The sequence below is a fragment of the Electrophorus electricus genome, unplaced genomic scaffold (genome assembly GCF_041902795.1).
Source record: "Electrophorus electricus isolate QZ-2024a unplaced genomic scaffold, ASM4190279v1 Scaffold63, whole genome shotgun sequence".
Classification (NCBI taxonomy): Eukaryota; Metazoa; Chordata; class Actinopteri; order Gymnotiformes; family Gymnotidae; genus Electrophorus; species Electrophorus electricus.
Genome location: NW_027658780.1, coordinates 491,546 through 500,037, shown reverse-complemented (window position 1 = coordinate 500,037; position 8,492 = coordinate 491,546).

Sequence of the window (8,492 nt, the reverse complement as noted above, 5' to 3'; positions counted from 1 at the left end):
GACCAGGCAGCCAGTGGTGAGAACAGTGGCCCTACTATACTGTATGGCACACGCGGGCTTTCCTCAGTGCGTCCCAGCATGTCTGCTCGCTGAACGGCTGGAAATCAGAGCAGCTCTCAGGACTGCTACGGCTGCCAGAAAGGGGCTGTTTACGTAACTCTGCGTGGTGCCAGGCTGACATAGCGTCCAACCGAAACCCGGAACAATCCAGAAACACGAAACAAGCAGCAAGCCAAAGAAGTGTTGGTAAACTGAAGCTGCGGTTCTTTCCTGCGGGCCGCGGGGCGATTCGCTGTTTGACAGTGATAGGGAGTTATCTGGTGTCTCGTGTTCTGGTTTTAAGCCTTCCTTTTTAGCACGGCCTAAAACAAGAGAGCTCTTAGGCCAGCGGAATCACGCTGTCCGGACAAGCAGAGACAACGCAGACACTCGTGTTATCTAATCACGGCAGTGATCTTGGAGAGTGTGGCGCCAGATTGGTTTGCTGGTCTGTTTTAGCTGAAAGATAAAGAGGAAGGGCTGAAAGGAAAGCAACATGAGGACAGACGAAGAGAAGCTCGTGAAGCTCCCGCACACCGGTCCTCCAACCGAACCTGCTCGGACATGAGAGGAACCGAGTGAGCCGTGCCACAGTCTGCCCCTCCCCCGCACCCTGCCTAGAACTGAGCCAGCTCAGACACATGGGGAACAAGGTGAGCCGTGCCACAGTCTGCCCCTCCCCCACACCCTGCCTAGAACTGAGCCAGCTCAGACACATGGGGAACAAGGTGAGCCGTGCCACAGTCTGCCCCTCCCCCACACCCTGCCTAGAACTGAGCCAGCTCAGACACATGGGGAACAAGGTGAGCCGTGCCACAGTCTGCCCCTCCCCCACACCCTGCCTAGAACTGAGCCAGCTCAGACACATGGGGAACAAGGTGAGCCGTGCCACAGCCTTCCTTAAAACCTGAACCGAGCCATCACAGACAGGATGCCGTCCAGCAGTGTCACACAGGGGAGAGTCAGAGATAATAGCTGAGGAAAACAGAGAAGAACTGAGAGGTCAACTCACACACGGATGCACACACACACACACACACACACACACACACACACACATACACACACACACACACACACACACACTCCTTTGCCAGTTGAAGGAGTCTGCCATGATTGACAGGCATTAGAGACAACAGGGCAGGGTAATTTAGGCTTGTCTGTACTGTGATATCATTGGATTAGATAAGAGACATGGGGGCTAAAGAACAGGGCAAAAGGAAACAAGATCAGCAGGTCCAGGGGAGAGGAGAGATACTAGAGCGGAATGTTCTCAGCAGAATGCTTCCAAACCACTTCCTTACATTATTAAAGAATCTCTCACAATAGTCAGCCTTCAGGGGAAAGAAACCAGGACTGGTGAAAGTCAATTATTAACTTTGCTGGAAACCCCCATATGCACAGGGTTTTGTCAAATGGAGAAAGTTGTGAAATGAATATTTTGAAGTACTTCTCTACTTATTTAAATTAGGTTCTTATCCATTATGCTATTTACTCTTTTGTAATGATACTGAACAGTTTGCACTGGAGCTCACTCTCAGGCCCTTGGAACTGTTCTACATGGCAGGTAATTACCGGCCCGTGCCGGACAGAAACTCGTTAGCCCCACGGCTGGAGATGAGACGCGATGCTTCCCAGCCTTGTGAGATCCCTGATCTGCGCATCATGATCACCGCCGATCACTAATCGCCTACTTGTGTGCTGGTGACCAAGCATGCACACCTCCGCCACGCCACGGAATGAACTGCTGCATTATGTGAGGCAGGTGGACACAGAGCAGGCATTCAGCACAGGCCAAAAGACCCAGGACCCGAGGGGCAAGCAACGTGGGTGCAAGGGAGTGTGGAGGGGTTGAGAGACACAGGATCCAGAAGCTGTTTCTGTCCCAAAGGCTGCTGCTAGTTCTCACCCAGTCCCAGAGCTGAACCCCTCTATACCCCCTCAATCCCCGGCCAAACCACTGGAAAAAGAACCCCTCAACTCAGAAGAACAGCCACCACCGTCAGAGACAGCAGGCTTTTTTACTCTTCTTTTTCCTAGCCAATCAGAATTTGAGCAACACTTATCAACATGTTAATTTGGGGGTTGCTTTTAGAAAAAAAAAAATTTGTGCAGGAGGCCTGTTTGCTTTAGCAGGGACTGCCAGTACCCCCGACTCCATGGATGAAAGAAAACATGACATGATATGAGGATAAATTTGATCAGAGAGACCTTTATATTGGTGGTGGAAATAGCAGTGCCGAAAGCTGAGAAAGCTTTTTAGGAAGCCAAGAATATGAAATCCAGCATGGACAGTGGCAATTCTACAAGCTTTCTGCATTTTTTTTTATTTATGTCTTTTGGTCTGGTTGGCCTAACCTCCCAGAAGTTGTACATAAACACACGGGGATCAAAGCAGTACACACACACACACACACACACACACACACACACACACATACACACATATTAGCCAGCACAAAATTCAACTCAAATCTTGGCAAACCTCATCGGATGCAACGCCTCACATACATACTACCAGTAAGTGTCTATAAGCCAACCGTGCCAAGATTCCACACAGGCTGGAAATTCCTACCACTGGACCAGCGTCTCATCAAAAGAGGGAAAACACCACTCAATGAGATGGGCAGAGAGTACCCACATCCCCTTTCAGAATCGCCTTCCTAAAACAAATCCATCACACAAAACCTAAACACAAAAGTACCTTTTATTCAGCCCAAACCCCAACGGTGACCCCCCTCTGATAGCCGACTATATGTCGTCGTGAAATCTGTTAGCAATTATGTGGCAGTTCTGAAACAGAACAGGCCGTTTCTGTGCTGCGTGTGCAGGAAAGAGTTCAAGCGTGCGGGGCACTGCCATGTCTGCCCCGCCTTCATGTGTGTTTCATTCATAAACAAACTCACCCAGCCACAAGGGGGAGGAGCCAAGAATAGCAGAGAACCCAGGAGACTTCCTGTGAGAGGCCTTACCCTCTCTTCAGGAAGTAGATGGATGAGATAGAGGATTTCTAAAGAAGGGCTTTAGGTAACGCTCTCTCCCTCACCCCCTATCAGGGCTGTGTGTAGTAGTGTAGACCACCTGAGTGAAATGTAACAACAGGAAGTGGGGAACAAGGTGGTGAGTTAGCTTCAAAGTTCTGTTGATAGAGAGAGAGAGAGAGAGAGAGAGAGAGAAAGAGAGAGAGAGGGCTGCTTTGCCTGAATGTAGTAGATTTAAAGGGAAAACCTGTGGGATAGAGAAGTGTGTTCCACTGAGTGTACGATAGTCATCTCAAAGTGCCTGTATCGCTGCACTTCTGAAGAGAGGATGCAGCCATCAGATGGCATGCCTTGTGTATCCGGAGAGCTGTCTGCATGCAGGGCTCGGCCTCCGAATGCCAATCCGACTTCGGAATCTTTTTCCCAGTGCAGGTCTCGATCAGGCATAGAGCAGAGCTTTCCAATGTCACTATATTCTATCCCATTGCTTTTACTAAGAAACAGAGAGTTATCAGGACAGAATATGGTTTGTCAAAAGCTTTCAATGTACTACAATACATCAATAAAAAAACCATTACCGGTGGCAGTAATCCTGGAGTTTCGCGAGAGATCAACTGACCTTTATTGGTCAAAAAAAGTGTGGGCAACTCTGTAATTGTTTCCTTTCAGTTTCACAAAAAAAGAGAAAAAAGAAAAAGTGTGATCTTTTGAAAATAGCCCATAAAATCTATTTCCAAATCCCAGATTAACCTCGTCTGGAGAAGAGGATTCCCGCTGTGACATAAGACTTTGACTTGTGGAAGTGATGTGGTAGAGCCAGTGACAAACAGGCAACCACAGAATTACACTTTGTAGAGCCCAACATCCAATTACCAAATTACCAAAGCACCACAAGGATGACTATTTTGGAACAACCTAGTCAGATCAAGCCATACTCTACAGCGATGCATGTTTCTATCAGCCTCCGTAGATCTTGCCTTTCCTGTGCAATTCCAAAAAAGATATATATTCTATAAATTATTTAAATTCATACTTATCTGTTCCAAAACAAAAAAAAACCCTTTGTTATAAGCTTTTGTTTAATGACCAGTAATTCATATGACCATGAAATAAGTTCCTGTCTACGTTTTTTATAACTTTGGCTTACAGATACAAATTCACCCATATAAATCTCATTACTTGGGCTCTGTCCAAGTAGTAGCAACAGGGTGTAACGAAGATTGCTTCTGAAGCTGCAGCTGTCTGTGTGTGTGTGTGTGTGTGTGTGTGTGTGTGTGTGTGTGTGTGTGTGTGTGTGTGTGTGTGTGTGTGTGTGTGTGTGTGTGTGTGTGTGTGTGTGTGTGGTGGTGGTGTGTGTGCATGCTTTTGTGTGTATGTATGTGGGTTTGTGTAGATTTGTGTGTGTATGTGTATGTGTATGTGCGTACATGCATGTGCATGTATGTGTGAATGTAGAAGACTCGGCCTAAATGAGTGCTGAGTTATAGGTTTGATTCTCAGGGCTGAGTTTTACTGTGCTGTTAGGGACCTCTCATGTCCCTGACTTTTTGGGCTCCTTGCCTGGAGTGTGTGATTTACAGCCTTTCTCTCATCTGCTTCCTCAGCCCTGGGACCCCTCCTGCCTAAAATCCAGGACCCCGTTGGCCAATCAGAACACAGACCACCGCAGGTCTTGCTGGGAAACGTGGTTCCTTGGGGGAAGCTGGAGTGTGCTCCAGCATGCAGGCCAGAACTGGACAGAGGATGCGTATGAGCTGGGAGGCAGGAGTGCTCAATGGAGCCATATGAATGGAGGATCACAGAAGCACGCCATTGGTTCGGCCCTTCCCGCAAGCTTCACAACTCAGTCCGAGCCACGAGGAGCATACCCTCCTCCACGCCAACCCAGAAACTTTGCCTCAGCCACGAAAGATAAAAGAAATAAATGCAGCTGCAGATACATGAAGCTCTTTGGCCTGTTCAGTGGAGCTGTGATAGCACTCGCAGCTGTGGTTCGGATCACAGTTCTCCACTGGGAGGTCCTTCTCATCCAGGCTTCATGGGGCTTGGGGCTGAAAGCGAGGTTCGAGGGCACTTACAGAGAGAATGGCAGCTCTTCATGTGCTGGCAGTGAAAGTTCTGATTCTGAAACAGAATACTGAGAAACATGGTCTTCATGGTCTCCTGTGTACCTCACTGAGCTTCTCCATCCAGACCATCCCTCTCCCTTCCACACTATCCCTCTCAAACCATCACATCTTCTCTATCCACATTCTCCTTCTCATACTCTCACATCTTCTCCATCCACACTGTCCCTCTCAAACCCCAGATGTTCTGGTTCTGGACTTCTTGCTGTCCCTCATACTCCTCTCAACAGTGGGCAGCGGGTTGTTCAGTGCTACTGCGCCTACATGCTGGACATCTGTGCCAGCATGTATACTTAAGAAAGACTTCTCTCAGTAAAAAAAAAAAGAAGTGGGGTAGTGTGTTAATAAAAGGCATTGTGGTTTAGCACATGCACTTCCACAGAAGCACATCTGGAGCAGCACAACATGTGTTTAAGAGCACAAGAGCAACAAGGCAGAAACATACCCAATGCACGCGCGCGCACGCACGCACGCAGCCACGAAGCGAACAGAAGCGGAGGGAGAACAGGAGAAACAGAGAGAAATAAAGAGAGAATGAAAAACGAAAGACGAGTGAGAAAATAACAGCATTGGAAAGCAGGAAACAAGGGAGGTATTGAGGGAAACAGGATGAAAAGGCGAACGTGAAGGAACGAAGGGGAACAGGAGAGAACAGTGAGGAGAGAGACAAGGCAAGCATTGTGGGCAGCAGGCGCTAATTGTCTGGCCACGGGCTGCCAGAGGCAACAGGTGAGAGCAGTTTGGAACCTTCAGACCTCATTATGTTTGACCTGAATTTTAGTGGGGTGGCGGGCACACGAAACCTGCCTAGTCCTCACGGCTCCAGTACACCGCCACGGCAAATGCCACGGAGGCCGAGAGAAAGAGGGGGAGAGAGAGGGAGAGAGAGTGTACTATAGAGGAAGAAATGGAAGTGTTCCCCTTTCAAAGTGCCTTTCAAAGAGGCAGGTGAAGCAGTGTAGGTGTGTTGCTGGGCCTGGAGACCTGATTTTGAGAGGGAGTTCACGCTGACATTCTTCCTCAGTAGTCTTCTTCAGCATGAGTGCAGCTGGGTTGATGCTGCCTAGAATTTAGCCCATTATTTTGGCTCAGCACTTAAGGCCCCGAGTGATAAATATGCAAGCAGTTCTTTGCAGCAGTGCAGAATAAAGAACAGCATTGAACAGCTGATTTGATGATTTGATAAAGAGCTTAGCAGAATACACTAGAGCAATTTGGTCTGTATGTGTATGTGTGTGTATGTGAGAGAGAGAGAGAGAGAGAGAGAGAGAGAGAGAGAGAGAGAGGTGTGTGCGTGCATGTGTGTGTGTTGGCCTGGAAAAGTTGTACAGTGGAAAAGTGGGCACAGTGGACTTCTGTTCAACAGAGCATAGAATGTCAACCAGGCGTGCACAGATAAATACACTACTGTCAGACAGACCTGGGCCAACATCTGGGTACAGTGTGTGTGCAAGCATATTTGAAAGTTTAATATGCCTAATACCCCATTCATACTCCCAGCCTTCAAGACCCATGTGTTTTCAACAGAAAGTATTAGTCCTGACTTAGTGTTAACTAGCACTAATTGCAACAGTTGCTTCGTTCAGACCCTGAAATGACGTCTGACAACTACATGTAAACGCTGCATGAAAAGCTATGAATTCCATCATGTTCCATATGTCTTTTATTGCGCTTATTTGCATGAATGGGAATATTGTCATAGGCAGAGCAAACTGAAGTTTCTTGATGGCAGTTCAGAGGTCATCTTGTAGCCAAAGTGACGCCACAAGAATTAAGATCACCCATGTAGCAGAGAATGCAAAACTATAACAAACATATTGAGTTACTGTGAACTCTGCACCTAGCTGTTCTGGTAGCGGCATTTTCAGCAGGTGTGTAAATGTGATATCATTTGGCACCAGAATAACAAAAATTGTAAATCATTTTTGCACAAAGGTTTATAGCAAGCTGGCCTTTGACACACAGCATTGGTTATTTCTACATCCTACACATCTAACATTAATGCTTTTTGAAATTTTATTGATTTATTTATTTTGCACATTTTACAATTCCGTTTTACTGCAACATGTGTATGAATGCTGGGTGTGAAATGCTGGGTGTTCCCCGCCAACCACCCCCACACACACACACTCCCAGAGCCACATACACTAATCCACACACACACACACACACACGCACGCACGCACCCACACTCACACAAATGGGAGACACCATGCCTCTAATTCTGAATGTGCCTAGTGACTCAGTAAATCATACTCAGTATCCCATAAAGACAGAGATGAGAACATGTAACGGTGAGCAGAAAGAGCAGATGCATGTGACAGCCCTATAGCACCTCCAGCTCCTTCTGCCGTTGCTAACTGCCAGTAGAGTGACGGCGCAGAGGAAGAATGCTTTAAGTGCTCTGTGATTGGATTATACCTCGCTGCTCTTGTTTCCACACCTGACTCACTGTATTTCCATCTGTTTGGGGTGAACGTGAGATGTGTGTGGTGAACTGACCGACACTGCTGATTTGGCCATGGGTCATTTTCTCCACCTCCATATAGCCTTGGTGTGTTAGTATTTCTCCACTTCCATATAGCCTTGGTGTGTTAGTATTTCTCCACTTCCATATAGCCTTGGTGTGTTAGTATTTCTCCACCTCTATATAGCCTTTGTGTGTTAGTATTTCTCCACCTCCATATAGCCTTGGTGTGTTAGTATTTCTCCACTTCCATATAGCCTTGGTGTGTTAGTATTTCTCCACCTCCATATAGCCTTGGTGTGTTAGTATTTCTCCACCTCCATATAGCCTTTGTGTGTTAGTATTTCTCCACCTCCATATAGCCTTGGTGTGTTAGTATTTCTCCACCTCCATATAGCCTTGGTGTGTTAGTATTTCTCCACTTCCATATAGCCTTGGTGTGTTAGTATTTCTCCACCTCTATATAGCCTTTGTGTGTTAGTATTTCTCCACCTCCATATAGCCTTGGTGTGTTAGTATTTCTCCACCTCCATATAGCCTTGGTGTGTTAGTATTTCTCCACTTCCATATAGCCTTGGTGTGTTAGTATTTCTCCACCTCTATATAGCCTTGGTGTGTTAGTATTTCTCCACTTCCATATAGCCTTGGTGTGTTAGTATTTCTCCACCTCTATATAGCCTTGGTGTGTTAGTATTTCTCCACTTCCATATAGCCTTGGTGTGTTAGTATTTCTCCACCTCCATATAGCCTTGGTGTGTTAGTATTTCTCCACCTCCATATAGCCTTGGTGTGTTAGTATTTCTCCACCTCCATATAGCCTTGGTGTGTTAGTATTTCTCCACCTCCATATAGCCTTGGTGTGTTAGTATTTCTCCACCT